This window comes from Cryptomeria japonica, chromosome 11 (assembly GCF_030272615.1).
Source record: "Cryptomeria japonica chromosome 11, Sugi_1.0, whole genome shotgun sequence".
NCBI lineage: Eukaryota > Viridiplantae > Streptophyta > Pinopsida > Cupressales > Cupressaceae > Cryptomeria > Cryptomeria japonica.
Window position 1 is genome coordinate 481049415 of NC_081415.1, and position 18067 is coordinate 481067481.

Here is an 18067-nt window from a genome sequence, read left to right on the forward strand (position 1 = left end):
GTGTCTCCATTTTTGCAGGGCATGCACAATTGCTGCCAACTCTAAGTCGTGGGGTGCATAATTGACTTCATGAGTCTTTAGCTTCCTAGATTCGTAAGCCACTACCCCTTCATCTTGGACAAGTACTCCTCCTAACCCTTCAATAGAAGCATCTGTTATGACTGTGAAGTGTCCATTTGGATCTGGCACCTTTAGAATGGGTGCTGAAGTTAGTTTTCCCTTCAAGATTTGAAATGCCTTATCACTTTGCTCGGTCCATACAAACCTTTTGCCCTTCCTTTGCAACGAGGTGATGGGGTTTGCTATCTTAGAGAATCCTTCCACAAACCTCCTATAGTAACCTGCTAGCCCCATAAAGCTTCTTACCTCTGAAACATTCTTAGGGATTGGCCATTCTACTATCGCCTTTATTTTATCTGGGTCGACTGCTATTCCTTCTTTTGATATTATATGCCCAAGATAGTGAATCTTTTCCTCAAAGAAGGCACATTTGGACAATTTCCCATATAACTTATGTTCTCTCAATCTTTGCAAAACAATTTGTAGGTGCACTAAATGTTCCTCTTCATTTCTAGAGTAAATCAATATGTCATCCAAAAATACCAAAACAAACTTATCCAAGTAGTCATGGAATACACTATTCATTAGATTCATGAATGCTGCTGGGGCATTAGTTACTCCAAAAGGAACTACTGTGAATTCATAATGTCCATACCTCATCCTGAACGCTGTCTTCGGAATGTCTTCTTCCTTAATTCTGGGTTGATGATACCCTGACCGGAGATCTATCTTTAAGAAAACTGCCACTCCTTTCATTTGGTCAAAAAGGTCCTCTATGCGAGGTAAGGGATACCTATTCTTTATGGTGACTTTGTTCAACATCCTATAGTCGATGCATAGCCTCAAGGTTCCATCCTTCTTCTTAACAAATAAAAATGGCGCTCCCCATGGTGATACACTTGGCCTTATTAATCCCTTAGGTAAGAGTTCCTCTAATTGCATTTTGAGTTCCTGTAATTCGGTTGTGTTCATCCGGTAAGGTGCCCTTGATACTGGTTCAGCTCCTGGGAGTACTTCGATAGAAAATTCAAACTTTCTCTTAGGGGGTAAACCGGGTAGTTCTTCTAGAAAAACATCATTAAACTCCTTTAAGAAAGGGGTATTTTCAAATGTTGGGGTATTTTCCTCCTTTCCTTCATCAATTTCAACCATAAAGATTTGTCCCCCTCTTCTCCTTTCCTTCTTTAATTGCATTGCTGAGATAGTTTCTATATTAATGGGTTTAAACTTTCCTTGGATTTTGACCCTTTTTCCCCCATCATCCAAACATTCAACAACTTTTCTATAACAATCTACATTAGCTTGATGGTCTTCTAACCAACTCATTCCCATAATTACATCATATAATCCTAAGGGTGCCACATAGAGATCTAGCCTTGTTTCGAACTCAGGGAATTGTACCCTTGCCCCCGATAAACACTTAGTTACTTCCCTAGTTGCCTTATCCCCATATTGAACCGTCCATGATGACTCCATTTGATTAACTTTTAATGCATATTTGTTTACTAATTCAGGTGAGATGAAACATTCAGATGACCCAGTGTCAATTAGAATTGATATTGGTTGTTCAAATAGTGTGCCTGTAGTTTCCACGGGAACATTCTGGTATCTTCTTCTTTGGTTCCTAACCGTTGCATGAATCCTCTGTTGGGGTCCTTGTTGGGGTTGATTGGCTCTAATTTGTCCTTGCATCCTTGGGCACTCTCTAGCAAAATGGTTTTCCCCACACATAAAGCATCCACCTGGAGGACCCCTCCTACCTTGATTTCTAGGGGGATCATTCCTTGTTTCATTTCCCCTGGGTGGATAAGTTGTCCTGTTCTGCTGGTCATTCCTGTTATAGTTGCCCCTGTTATTATTGCCCCTATTATTATTGCCCCTGGTATTATCATTTCCATTCCTCTGATATTGATTAGGCGGTGGTCTCCTTTCGGAAGAGTTATTCCTTTGACCCTTGTTGAAATTGGTGTTTCCATTGAATTCTTGCTTCCTTTTAAATGAGTGGTTCCCATTATAGTTCCGTCCTGCTAGTGTTTGAATCTTCCTCTCTTGCCTTAGGGACTTTTCGAGTACTTCATTCATATTTCTAGGTCCATGCATATCAACCTCTGCCCCTATGTTGGTATTCAGCCCCAAAATGAATTTCCTTGCTTGGCCTTCTTCATCCTTTTGGTACATAGGCACATATTTAAGCAACTTGGCGAACTTATCCCAATATTGTTGAACGGATAAGGGCCCTTGATGTAGATTATGGAATTCTGTCACTTTCTCATCAAAGAACAATTGAGGGAGCCACCTATCTCGAAAATGGTGAACAAATTGATCCCATGTGATCGTATCCCTGTTATACCCATTTTGTTCCTTGGTGTTGGTCCACCAACTAGCCGCCTCCCCTGTGAGTTGATAGGAGCCCCATAAAGCCTTGGTTGTTTCGCTAAAATCTCTTAGCTCAAAATATTTTTCCATTTCATTTAGCCAATTCTCAGCCCCTTCACCAATCTGCCTTCCATCGAACTTAGGAGGGGTGATTTTCTTTAAATCCTTGGAGAGTTCCAATATGTTATTTTCCTTTCCATTACCCCTCACATTTCCTTGATTGCTACCAGGGTTTCCATTCTCGGTACCGCTTCTGTTCTCATAGTCATTCTGTCTTTCCCTAAGGTCCTGCAATGATTGTTCCAAGAAGTTGATTTTATCTCTTTGTTCGGTTAGAAGGTCGATTATAGCTTGGAAACCATCTCCGTTATTCCCTGGGTTGTGTCGAACCTCTTCATGATCTTCCTCATGGTTTCCTTCATGGTTTCCCTCATGGTTTTCCTCATGGCTTACCTCCCTTTGACTCCTAGTACGTCTTCCATTACCCCTTCCTCTTCCTCTTGCCATTCTAGGTCTTACCTGAAAGTTAAATTATGTAGTTAGTTTTTTTTTTTGTAGAATAAAATTTAATTTCTATTATTGTAAAACATTCCCTTAGTTGAATAAATTGAAGTGAGCACAAGGCCTAGATTTGAACCTTTGCTCTGATACCACATGTAATAACCCACCAAAATTGATCCAACAAAAATTGAGTATTTTTTTTTTTTTTTCTCATTATGTTTTATTCAATTGCATACTCTGGCCATCCATTCAATTAGGAATAGGCATTCATCCATTCGGGATGAGCTTCTAACCATACGGGTTAGGCAAATTGTCCATACGGGACATAAAATTCCATCTATCCAATACGGGATAGGCATCTACCCATACGGGGTAGGCATCCATCCAAACGGGATAGGAGATGCTCTGGCCAGAGACTTAGACTCATCGGGACCATTCGGGTCTTGAGCCACTCACTAAGTACTACACTCTTCTAACAAGAATGCACCGAGGTCGCCGTCCTTAGGAGTAATTAAAAATAATACAAGCTTGAATTCTGCCTCGGAATTTGGCTTAAAGCCTCGGGAAGTCAAGCGAATCCATACGGGATTCCTTCCGAGTATGCATTGAATTAAGTTTGATTATCTTATCTTTCAATTAGGATTCTTACTCAACCAAGCCTAGACCCCACCCACGAATGCCTGAGTACGAGGGACAACTCCGTCCCAAGACTGCCTACATACCCGCTTCAGCACGGGATCAAGGCATAAAGTATGTAGTTCTATTTTCTATTCTATGGTTTGATGTAAACTGATTTGTGGGTACGCAACCCTTTCTAGGGTCAGTGTCCCAGACAGTTTCTCTACGGTTGCTACCCACGATGGTAGCACTTAAGCGAAGGCTCAAGATGGCCTATTGCTTGTGGCCTAAAAAGAAAATAACTAGATCCTAATACTTATCATGAACGTCACCCAATTGCAAAACGCCAATATCCCTTCAAAAAAAGAAATCAATTTCATGAGAGTTTGACCTGACCATCCCTAAGAGGGGTTTACTATGGTTTATCTCAACGGATGTGAAATTCATTTAAAAGTTATCTTATTAAATTATCGATCCAAGGGGGATTACCCGCCCCTTGGATTTTACTTCCAAATGTCCCTTATTACTCCCCGACGATTTATAGGGACGATGCCACAGATGTCGTTAATGCAGCTTTATTAGGTGTTAAGTGCAGTAGTTCAACACAACGGCATTACCCGTAAGCGTGACCCAAAGGCACCATATATACCGAATGCTGCTAGTTTTGGTTTTCCAACTTCCTTTGTTTAGTTTTCTAACTACGAATAACAAAAATGAAAGCGTAAATAATTGAAGTAACTACTTGAAGTGTAAATTGCATAATAATGACCATCACGAAACTTGCATAATAGTAATTGCATGTAGATAATGAATGCGGAATAAAAGCAAGGTAAAATAATATCATTGCGCACAAAACGAAGAAGTGTTTACTCTTATTGTAAGAACAATTAAATATAGAGTTACTAGCAATTAGTTTACACTTTTGGGATTAATCATAAGACTTAAAGATTTAAGTAAGCTCAAGTTTATCACCCAAGAATAAATTAGATCCTCAATGGATTGGGAGGTCCATTTTTTTTTCATTAATATACCATACGATAATCTCTATTGATTATTAAAAACTATTAATAATGATTATCAATAATTTATTAATAATTATTACCAATTACATTAATAATAATTATTAATAAGTTATCAATAATCATTGTTAATTAATTCAAAACTTATTAAAAAAAATATCTAAAGTTTATCAATTATTACCAACTATTAACAATTAAATTCCAAAGAAAAAAGGGGATTTAAAATATGCAAGTCGTGGTATTGCGTGCCCAGCGCATTTAGTGGGAGGGGGACCCCACGGTTCCCCCCACTACCCTGCGGCCACTGCCGTAGCAATGACTGCAGGTTAGTGGAGGGTACCGTAACGGTACCGCTCCCCACCTGCAGAGTTATTAACTCCGCCTGTGGCCGAAGTCCCATGCAACGTACCGCGTGGTGATACAATCTCTCATGCGATGGGTTTTTTTTTTAAAACGCTTCGTATATATATATATGCGGTTTTATTTATTTTATTTTATCTTATTATTATTTTTTTCTCTTTTCCAGGTTAATTTAAATAGATAGAGAGTAGATTTAAACTTTAAGGATAAAATAAATTAAAATATTAAGTAGCAATGGGGTTCATTCTCAGGAATAATTAACCCAGAGGGATAAACAATCCAGGGAGAATAACTAGATCCCAACATAGTGCAGAGGATTGAAAACCAGATGTGTAACTAAGGGTAATTCATATTTTGCTTCCACACAGAGATTAAAATATCCCAGAGAGTAAATCGTTTCCAGCCATGAAAGGTAGATGGATTTATGCAGGCTTATGATTGTATTTCGTTAGTCTGATTTCAATCTTAAATTTACAGGGATAAATTTATTCCTACAGGAGGATTTTATTCATTCAAAACAAGATTTTATTCATAGCAAGGAATGTTTTAATTCTACAGCAAGAATTTGAAAACAACATTTTGATTATTCAAACTGACAAATCCAAACTACAGCAAGCAATTGATGGATAATATTTCAATTAACAATTTCCAATCTACAGCAAGAATTTGAAAGACATTATTCTAAATCTTCAAGTTAACAGTATCAAATCTACAGCAAGAAATTGAAGGATAATAATATTATTTAACAGTATCCAATCTACAGCAAGAAATTGATAAAACAATAATTTAATTCTTCAACTCATCCACTACAAACAGATTTTTCAACTAAGTTCAACAATATATATTAAACCTTGATCTAACAAAAACTTTTTTTTACAAATGAATCTAATTCCTATCAAAAATCTGAAACTAAATTTCTTATCAAGACTCTGAAAAAAAACAATTAATCTAGTTCTCATCAAATGGTTCTAATCACCTACTTCTTATAAAAATTTGAAACTAATTCTTTCAAAAATCTGAAAACAGATAAATCTCATTCTAACAATTAAATCAAATCTAATTGCAACAAAATAAGATGCATGAAACTAAATTTGAAAGAACCTAGGTGCTTGGTAATGGTGTAGAATCCTCTATGAATCTTCCTTGATCCTCCAAACTTGAAGAGAAGTCCTCCCAAACAAAATCTTAGCTGAAAATGAAAATTGACTACAAAGGAAAAATTTTACTTGCAGAATTTCTTATGGAATAGCCAACCACTCATTTTGAAACTTGTACCTCTTTTATAAAAGAAATTTCAAATTCCTACTACCTAATTTTTAATTGAAAAAAAAGAGATTCTCTCCCAATTTGGCCTCCATGCAAATTGATTAGGCTTAGTGGGAGGAGTTACATGCAAGGGTGGTGGAGAAGCCTCTAGAAGCTTCTTATTCCTCCTACAACATGTGCCTTAATTTGGGTGAGGGAAATTAAATAACCAATTAAAAATATATATGTATTTTCCATGTGTGTGTGGTTTATTATTTTTATTCCCTTACAATATTCATTCAATAGTTTATCCAAGGAAATATAATAGAGTTTGTATTTAAATCAAAAAGGTGATAAAGGAGGGTTGTGACAACTTTCTACACATTGTCCCCTCTGCTACATTTACTTTCATAGTTAAAAAATAACCCTTTTCCTCTTCTCTCTTTTAATTTTTTGAGGAGTCAATCTGTAATGTCCCTTGGTAATTCTAATATAAAATTCTGATTTTCTTGGCTTAGTTCTTTCGTCAAACACTTGGCTAACAGGCTCTTAGTCTGTTGGTCTTAGTTTCAGTTTGGTATAAGGGACATCAAACACTATTTCCACATAAAAGATCATTCACAAATAACTTTGAAATAGTTGTCATACATTCTCATAATTCAATCATATAAGGTGCAGCCTCAAACTCCTTAAACCTCTATTCATATGATATCTCAATATGTCATTACAAAACTCAAACACACGAACTGATACAATTATTGATTTTTAGACTTCTGAGGACAATGACACTATTAACTTATGCATTGCAAACTGATTTTACAATGAATTCAATATGTAAAGAACCTAGTATGAATCATTGAGAAGAAACAAGCTATTATCATCTACCAAAGAGCCTCCAATGTGCAAGATCGAACCTCTTCCTATGTCATCCCTACTGCTGCCAATGGGAGGTCCGAGATGTCAATGTGGACTACATAAAAAAGCTCTGAACCACCTCCTAGTTGATCGCCCTCAACCCTAGAGGGAAGCACTTCACTAATTGATGTGTCTCAATGCCAAATCATGAAGGTATGACCCAAATTGAGGGGTTCTCAATGCACAGGTCTGATTCTGATTACACACTAATATTTGGTCGATTCTATCACCAAACTCTCCCAAATTATCACAAAGGAAATTGCCTTACCCTCTAGATGAAATCATTGTCCTCCAATTTGATGTACGAAGCTTCAATGAGGAGAGATGAACAAAATCGAGGTTTAGACCAGGCAGTTCGAACTTTACTTCAGACTTCGACTACTCCAGCACTCCTCCAAAAGGATTGACTAGCCTTCAACAATAATCGTTGCACATATAAGCCAATGAAGAGCTGAAAATCACCTAGCCCAAAATCTGAAGAATCAACCAAAATCGTCCACCATGGACTGATAAGAAAATCTCTAATTAGCTCAATGTGAAGAACTGGATGTTCCTCACTCTCAAGGCAACCCTTCAGAGGATCTTTTACCTCCTCAGTTATGCAGATCAAAGGGAGGTATCGTTCCCTAGGACCAAATCTGCGGACAACCCTTGGCTCCACAATCTCAATATGTAAGAAGATAACAGGGTTAGTGCAAGATCATGGGGGGCCAAAAAGTGGCGATGTGAAAAAAATAGCCTTTTCCACTTGCCTAAAAATGCGAAAATCCATGTTGACTTTTTGCTTGGCCTAGGTGTCAGTACACCTTGGTATGGTAAACACCAAAGCAAATCAGATATCGAACATCCGATTAAATTGGATATCCGATTTTTATAGGTAATTTGTAATTAAAAAATAAATTATATATTATATAGTATATAATAATATATCATATATTATATAATACGTATTATATAATATAATATTATATTACATTATATATTATATTATATAATATATAATATATTATTATATTACATTATATATTATATAAAACGTATTATATAATATATTATTATATTATATTATATTATATATTATTATATTATATTATATTATATTATATAATATTATATTATGTATAATGTATTATACTATATAATATAATATTATATTATGTATAATGTATTATACTATATAATATAATATTATATTATAATATATTAGATATTAGATATTATTTTATTTTTTATTTTTTTTAATCGATAATGGGTCGTAGTCGTATATTTTATTAATTAAAAGAAATTATTACAAGTTAATACAAGTTTGGTTTAGTGTGGGCACCGGTAGGAAAGAACCGAACGAAGAAAACCTCCGATCTTGCCCAAGGATAAATCTTAGAACATCAATACATGTCCTGAAGAGCCAAATGGCCAATGAATGGCTACTTGGGAGATTACATAATTCGTTAACCCCCCTAACATCATTTTTAACTTTAACCTTCTGTGATGAGGTTTCCGTATCAAAAGTAGAATCTTGTCATCTAAGAAGAGTCATTCTGTTGAACCCCAAAGCAAATGCTTTTATACCTAGTTGCACTGGTCAGGAAGTGGTTTTCTTATTATCTATGGAACCTACGAAACACTGAAAAAATGGTCCTCCTATAGCCTGGATATTCATGTTAATCTTAAAAGGAATTAAACTGAGATATGAATATCATAATCAAGCAAGGGAGAATAATAAGCCTACCCAACTTCATAAAGAAAACCTCAAATACAGAGTCGTGTATCACTAATGCTCCCTGTTTGCCTAAAACTGCTCAATATTAATTCAAACTGGTATCAAGTATAAAGGTTGGTACCTGCATCAACGTCTGTTAAAGAGTCTATTAAAAACAAAGAGAAAATGTGACCAAACAGACCAGGGCCATTACAGTCGTGGGCCACTAAAGGTTAATTTTGAAGAGCAGATAGGGAACAACACAGAATTAAAGCCATCTTAGAATACAGGAAGGGATGACTATTTTATAAAAAGAACCATCATAGCATAGACCAAGAATAGTATAAATTGTAAGCTATCAGATTAATGATGAATAATGAACAAAGGTTGATCCAAATAAACAGATAAGCCTTAAATGAAGATATAGCTAGGATTGAGCTAATAGAAATAGTTTGGGAGTGGCAGAAAGAATAGGCATGTATATATCAATACATAAGCTTATGCAATATAGATGTATATTTCATATGAGTATATATAAGTATATCTTCATATGTATATCCACATATACACAGATGTGTATATCTCTTTGTAGAGTGGTATATATACGCACCTGTATCTATGTGTTTATACGTATGCTAGTATATATATACCAATGAAATATAGATTTATATATACATATATATATATATATATATATATAATGTAAGTCTATGTGTATCCCAATTCACAATAGAAATTATCTGATAAAACAAGAACATCGAAACAAGGTAGGATTAAGCATATATATGTATATCTATTATGAGTCTAAGTATAGAAATATTAACAAAGGAGGCAACCATATAGTTACGAAGAGCAACATGGGGAGTTTTGAATTTCAAAAAACAAAAGTCAGCGGCATGCTTGATAATTAAAGTAATTCTGAGTCTGGGTAGAGAAATGTCTTAAAGGAAATCCCACACATTTGTGCAAATCTAGCTACAAGTGGTAGGCCCTTTCTCTTTGATCCTTGCATGATCCGATGGGGAATTCTTTCGGTGAAGCTGAAAACTCTAGATTAGGCTTTTCCAATGCGAAAACTTTTTCCAGATCCATGTTTAGTCCTTCATCCCATAGGTAAACAACCAACCAGTGCTTACAGGGAGGTAATTTCACATGAAGCCACCACATGAGGAAATTAATATTTCTCTGAATGATAGGGTGCCTATTTGCAAATTTTGCAGGGTTATCGAATGCCAGAATTGGGAACCAGGGAACCTGATGATTATTCCACATTAGGATGTCATAGTGTCGGGGCTTAGGGGCTAGAAGATCATTGGTAACGTTTACCATTACTCGGTCTAGTTCTCCCAGAATGTTGTGCTTAAAAACCTTTAAGTGTAGCTTCCTGATGAGATCCCTATTGGGCTCAAAATGAAACACTATTGCTAAAAACATGGAGGAAATATTAGAGTTCACTTTGGTTCTATCCTCATTGTGAATGAAATATTCCCATAGGATTTGCAAAATGGCATTAATAACTAGGTCATGAGGAGAATTGGAAATAACTTTCAAGCGAGCTACCTTAATCTCACCAGATACAACCATTTGTCTCTTTAAGCATTTGAGCTTTAGAACCATGTCCATTTCACCTTGTATTGCACTCGCTGTCAAAAGATACAAGCTGCAAATGGAGGGAGGAGCCTTTATAAAGCCAAAGAAGTGAATGAGGAGATAACAAATCATGATATGGGTAATGGATATGTTGTTTGAGCCAAAATGATTTCCTTCGTACAGAAGTGCTGGATTGAGGTACTTGACAGCCGAGCCAAAGTACCAACTCATAGAGAAATAATTGTCATTTCATTCTCATGATTACCATAAGGCGGTGCTGCACATGCCTAGTGTATAATTAAGACCTTGCATGAATGGCATGTGTGAAGAAATTTTTGAAGCATTGGAGCCAGAGATAGTAATTATATCGGGGCAAGTGCAACCGGATTTACAAAATTCGAGATAATTATAAGACATGGCGACAAGATGAGATCGTCAGAGTTAAACGTGACGGGGAGAGAATGCAAGGAAGTGGGCATGAAAGGGAAGAATATGGGAGGAAGGAGAGTTGGTTAATGAGGTGTCAAGGGATGGGTAAGAGTATAGGGTGCTAGATAAATATACGAATGTACCTATTCATAATGGAGAAAGAACGGAAATTAATAAGAAATTGAGTGTGTGTGGCGAAAAAGGTTGTGCTCTTAACTTATTGAAATAAGGAAATGTAATAGGGTTAATATATATGTGTGTGTGTGTGTGTGTGTGTGTGTGTGTGTGTGTGTGTGTGTGTGTGTGTGTGTGTGTGAAGAAGTTGAGAAAGTACAACTTCTGAGATCCCAAGAGCATCTGCAAGCAAAATACCTATCACAAGAGAAGATTGGAGACAAAACACAAAAAAGGCTCTGAAGAAAAGATTATCATTTCAGAGAGGGAATTGAAAAATAAAAGTTACAATACAATCCTTATGACAGGAGAATAGAAACCCTAAATATGTGCAACCCTAAAGAACCCTAAAGGGATAAAGAGTATTTAATAATTATACCTACAATATTATTAAATGCTTAAGTTTAGCTTAAGCGTAGAGTATAATAGACTAATAGTTAAATAAATAATTATTAGCTAATACAAGATAACTCTAACACCCCCCCTTAAGATGAACTTAAGGAGTAGCTAAAAACATTAAATGCAAGAATGCAACTATAAGAAGAAGGAAATTTTGGGTCCCGGCAACAAGGCCTGATGAGGCACCCAATCACAACCAAATCTCTATGAAACGGAGAAATAGAGAAAACCACATGGGAAAAAACTCTACTCCAAAAAGAGATGGGAAAAGCATGCAAAAAATAACATGAAGGAAGGAAGGCCTCAATGAGACCCCCCAAGGACAACTTCCTTCACCCCAAGAATAGATCGCAACTGAAGATAGCATGGAGATGCAAAAGGTTTAGTGAAGATGTCAGCAACCTTCTCCTCTGTAGGAATGTACTCCAAGATGAGAAAGCCATCTTGAATCAACTATCTGATGAAGTGCATGTGAATCTCAATGTGTTTAGACCTCTAGTACTCCACTGGGTTGCGGGAGAGGTGAATGGCACTCTGATTGTCACACCAAAGAATAGTGGGACTATCAGGAGGAAACCCAAACTCAGTCATCAACTATCGAAGCCATAAAACCTCCTTACTAGCTAACACCATTGCTTGATACTCACCCTCTATAGATGATAAATCAATAGCAGACTGCTTCTTGTAAGACCATGTGATAGGACCAGAATCAAGGCAAAAAATAAAGCCAGAAGTAGACTTTTGATCTTGAGCATCACTAGCCCAATCTGAGTAAGTGAAGCCAATAATGTGAGGGGATCCTAAAGTATAGTGAATGCGAAACTGTGTAGTGACTTGAATGTACCTCAAAATATGTTTGGATTCTTTCCAATGGCTCTCATGAGGATCATGGGAGAACCGAGAGACAAGACCAACTGCAAAAGAAAGATCTGGGCGGGTATGGGTCAGGTACAACAAACTACCAACCAACTGTCTATATAAGGTAGAATCCACAGAAGGTGTAGAACAAGTGGTAGACAAAACAACACCTAACTAAAATGGTGTGGGAACATGATTGCAAGTAAGCATGTTAAATCTGTGAAGCATATCAAGAGCATACTTCTGCTAAAGTATGGAAATCCCATCGGAAGACTGAATAATCTATAGATCTAAAAAATAGTGTAGAAGGCTAAGATCTGTCATCTCAAACTGATCCATCAAGGCTTGCTGAATATCCTGAATCAAGGAGGATGAGCTACCGGTAATGATAAGATCATCAACATAGAGCACAAGAATAACTATATCAACCCCCTGACACTGAATGTAAACTATAGGATCAGAATGACAATGTGTAAAGAGTGTGAAAAGCAAGAAAGAGTCCATCTTCTCATACCAAGCCTGAGGAGCTTGTTTGAGACCATACAATGAACGTCGAAGTCTGCAAACTAAAGAGAAATCCTGCACAAATCCCTGAGTCGGCTCCATATAGATCTCCTCACGAAGGTCTCCATGCAAGAAAGCACTCTTCACATCCATCTAAAAAATGGTCCATCCCTGTGAAGCTGCCAGAGAAAGTACAAAGTGAATAGAATTCATCTTGGCGATAGGAGAAAAGGTCTCAGAGTAATCAATACTCTCCACCTGAGAAAACCCCTTCGCAACAAGGTGAGACTTATACATATTAATAGAACCATCTACAACATACTTGGCAGGATACACCCACTTGCACCGAACCAACTTCCTGCCCTTCAGAAGAGAACAAAGATCCCAAGTATGATTCTTCATCAAAGAAGAATACTCCCCATCCATGGCCCTATCCCACTCTCGCTGACCTGTCACCTCTGAAAAATTTTTAGGATCATCCAAAATGGCATGACTCAGAAGACTAGAACCAGATGTTTGTGCATGAGTACAACAAATGTCAGTAGGATCACCTGCCAGAGAACCAACAACATCAACTATAAAATGGGCCCACTTGGGCAAAGGCTGAGCAGCGAGTGGTGGGGGTGATGGTGGTGGTGAAGGTGGACCATCATTTGCATCATCTTCAAGGAAGAAGGAGTCCTCAAAAGATGAAGAGAGAGGAGGAGGTAGTGAGGGAGAAGTTGCTAATGGAGAATCCATCTAAGGAAGGCGCTCGTCAAACTAGACATCCCGCCTAAACAAGACCTCTCGGGAATTAGGATCAAACAACCTGTACACCTTAACATCCTCACAGTAGCCAACAAAAATGAGTGGTTGACTCTTCCTCTCCATGGCTTTCTCTGAGCATCTGGAATAAATGCCCAAGCCTCACTACCAAAAACTCAGAATGAAGAAACATCAGGCTTGACATGGGACCAAGCCTCCTCAGGACTCAACTAGCACAATGCCTTATGAGGCATCTGATTCTGAATATAGGTGGCACAATTAACTGCCTCAGCCCAAAAAAGCAAGCTGCATAGAACGTGACTGAAGCATACAATTGGCCATCTCCCTTAGTGTTTTGTTATTTCTCTCAACAATACCATTCTGCTAAGGGGTGTGAGGAACTAATAAGTGTTTCTGCAAACCATGCTCTATGCAGAAATCTATAAAAGCCTAATTCACATATTCTCTCCCATTATCTGTGCATATTCTCTTTATAGAAAGACCAGAGCACTTCTCTACAAATTTCTTAAAGACTCTAAATGAATCAAAGACATTAGACTTGTACTTAAGAAAGTACACTCATGTGCATCTGGAGAAGTCATCAATGAAAGTGAGCACATACTTGGACCCTAAAAAAGATGGAGTCGGAAATGACATAAGATCACTGTGGATCAAATCCAAGGGTGCCTTAGCATGGGTGGCTCTGCTTGTAGGAAAAGGATCACGATGATGCTTTCCAAGTGCATAACCTCGACATACACCATTAGTATAAGATATCTGAGGGAGCCCAATAACAAGTGCATGTGTGCTTATCTGTTGTAAGTATCTGTAGTTGACATGGCCAAAATGCTCATGCCACAGTCTGCTCACTGAATCTGCATGTGCTATAAGACAAACACTTGAACCATCTAGACTCTCAAAGCCATCAAACTGATATAACTGAGAATCAGGATCAACACTGCCAGTAGCCACAACCAAATTAGGATCATAGAGCTCTTGAATAACCACATCATGTGGTGAGAACTCAACCTTTTACCAGAGCCAGAATGACAAATCTGATAAACAAAGAGGAGGTTCATAGAAATGTCAGGAACCAAAACAACATCCTGAAAAAAACCACCTGTCAATGGAACAAAACCTTAAACTGAAAATTGTGTTGAGTCACCAACTGCAATTTGTAAAGTATTACTGTGAGCAAGTGAGGTAACAAGTTGTGATGAGTGTGTCATATGGTGAGAAGCCCTAGAATCAATAATCCAAGTGGATTAGAAGGATTTGATCATGCAAAAAGAGCATGTCCTTTCCCAGTAGAAGAGGAAGATGGAGGCTGAGGAGGAGAAATATGATGTTGTTGCATGGCTGCCTCCAAAGCCCCTAATCGTTTCCAACTACGAGAAACTGGATGACCTTCTTTGCCACAAAAACTGCAAAGTTCATCAGACTTCTTCTTAGTCTTGGAGGAAGACTCACCAGACTTAGAAGAGTGCTCCTATTTGGGATAGGACTTTGGTTTGTAATCAGACTTAGGTGGTGGCTTGGAGGAACACTCACTGTCAGCTGAATCCTTCTTAGGATTTGGTTTCTGCTTCTTATTCTCTTTAGATGTATGAGCAACCAATGCTTTCGGCTATGATCTTATGAGAGTGTCCAACTGAGATAGGTGAGCCTTCTCACGAGTTAGGTGATCACAGAATACATCAAAAGTAGGCATGGTGAAGCATGTACCCAATGCATCCATAGTAGAATAAAATGTGGAAGCAAATATCTGATAGGGACCTTGAAGCTTAGAGAGAATCAGGTAGATACACTCTGGGTCTGTCTTATTCTTACCACAACTGTGTAAGATGGTTCTAGTGGTTTTGAACTTGTTCAGAAAGTTGTCAATGTGAGGAAAAGACTCAGGTAACAAGGAAGACAACTCAACCTCAATCTATAATGCTCTAAAGTACTCATTGACAGTACCAAAGAGAGTTTCAAATTTGGACCACATAGCTTGAGGAGTGAGCAAACCATCAAGGTGAAAAAGAAAGTTGTCTGAAACATGTAAGGAGATGACACCCATAGCCTCATCCATCTTATTCTGGTGCTGAAGAATCTCAAAAGGACGCTGCAACAATGACTAATCTGCATCCAAATAGGACCACAACCCCCTTGATTTGAGAAACCTCATCGTATGATCTTTCCAAAGGTGATAGTTCTGGGATGTAAGAAGCTCAACTAAAGAATCTGCCATGGGCACCTGTACCTGAACCTGGACCTGCTCTTGATTTTTTTAATTAAGTGATCTTTCAGACTAGACAGAAGATGCAAAAGGGGTTTTTTTTGTTTGTTTTGAGTTTAGGTGTTCTGATTTTTTGAAGTAAATTATAGAAAATAGTAAAAAATAACACCCCCCACAATATGTAAAACAAATACCCAGTACAATCTGATAGCCAGAAAAGAAGACAAGAGAAAATAAAATGCGACAGACACTATCTTGTGTACCTAGTGATTTTTTTGAAAAAAAATAACTCCAAATCTGAGAAGAACTCTCCAAGACCTTTCCGACGCCTATTCGTTTTCTGAAAACAGAGTCTGTTTGCCCAATTTATGGCTCACAGAGTGCAGAAAAGAGCGCTGACTTGGATGGAAAAACTAGGTACCAAATAAAAAAATCAGCCAATCTCACCACCAAATCTAAGTAGGGATCTAAAAGAGCTTTCCGATGCCTATTTGTTTTCAAAAATCTGACTCCGTTTGCCCAAGTTATAACAAAAAGAAAAAAACCCCTCTTGTAGGGCATAAAGGGGGTTAAAAAAAATATTTTTTTTCTCGAAAAACATGCATGTAAGGGCCAAACTCGAAAAAAAAATCCCAGAGCTAAATTTGTCCAAAATGGACAAATTTTGTATGAAAATGGGGGTTTTTGGGTGTTCTGAGGTCAATGTGAGGTCCTTTTGAGCTCAAAATGTCCAGAAACAAAAAGATACCCCAGATCCAAACTAGCAACTCTGAAAAAGAACTAAAACCCTTGCCTCCAGACAAAATCTTCTAAAAAGAAATTAGGAACAAGAAGCAGTAGATGATGGTTCTGATACCATGAAGAAATTGAGGAAGTACAACTTCTGAGATCCCAAGAGCATCTACAAGCAAAATACTTGTCACAAGAGAATATTGGAGACAAAACATAAAAAAGGCTCTGAAGAAAAGATTATCATTTTAGAGAGGGAATTGAAAAAGAAAAGTTACAATATAATCCTTATGACAGGAGAATAGAAACCCTAAATATGTGCAACCCTAAAGAAACCCTAAAGGGATAAAGAGTAGAATAATTATTAAATACCTACAATATTATTAAATGCTTAAGTTTAGCTTAAGCGTAGAGTATAATAGACTAATAATTAAATAAATAATTATTAGCTGATACAAGATAACTCTAATAGTATATATATATATATAATATATATGTAAATGTGTATATATATGAATATATAAATTAATATGTTTATATTAATAGAAGAATGAAAGTGTATTTTAAATGACTATGAATATATCTTTGAGTATTTTTTATATATACTAATATAGATTGTATTTTCTTTGTGGAAGGTAAATTAATATATATAGAATTCTAAGGAGTAGATATGAATATTATATATATTACATCTGGTTGTGAATTTCTGAGACTCTGTGTATATATACATATTTATATATATATATATAGATAAACTATTCTATCTATATCTATGTCTATGAATAAATGTATACAAATTATTGTTATAAGTGTTGATGTGTAGCTGAATGCGAGTCTGCGTATTATTGTAAATATATGTCTTAAAATTGTATATATTTAATTATGTATGGTACTATATATATGTGTGTGTGTTAATATATATACATATATATATATGGGGTACCCACCCCAGGAATCCTCCCAAAACAATGTTGTATCCCCTAGCCCAATATTCCAAGATAGTTGGTCGGAGAGGACTCCTATGCAATTGGAGATAAAGCTCCAAATTCTAGAACCTTTGGGAAAGGAAGGAATTCTGAAGATGTTGGATGGGTCTGTATTGCCCAGATACTTGTTCCTTATTATTTTAACCCATTTCAATTGTGGCTCTTTGTAGATTCTCCATACTAATTTAGCTCCAAGTGCCCTATTTTGTATATGTATCAGCTCATATATATATATATATATATATATATATATATATATATTAATTGTATATATATTTAGTGAAAGGTGAAAAGATGAAAATGTGTATCTGACTTATGATATTATGTGATAAGTATGTATGTGTATATATGTGTGTATATATATATAGGAATGCATATATATTTATATACAAACGTATATGTTATATGTATGATATATATACATAAATATATGATATATTATATTCCTATCCATATATATACATGTAAATTTACACATATATACAAGATATAGTTTAAGGCTCTGGATTATACTTGAGAGTATGTATGTATAACTTCTTAAGGGATGAAGGAGAGGAAGTTTGTATGTAAATGGAGAGCTATTCAAGCCGAATCTCTAACCTATGTCTTGATTCATGAATTCCTGGCCATTAGCTCC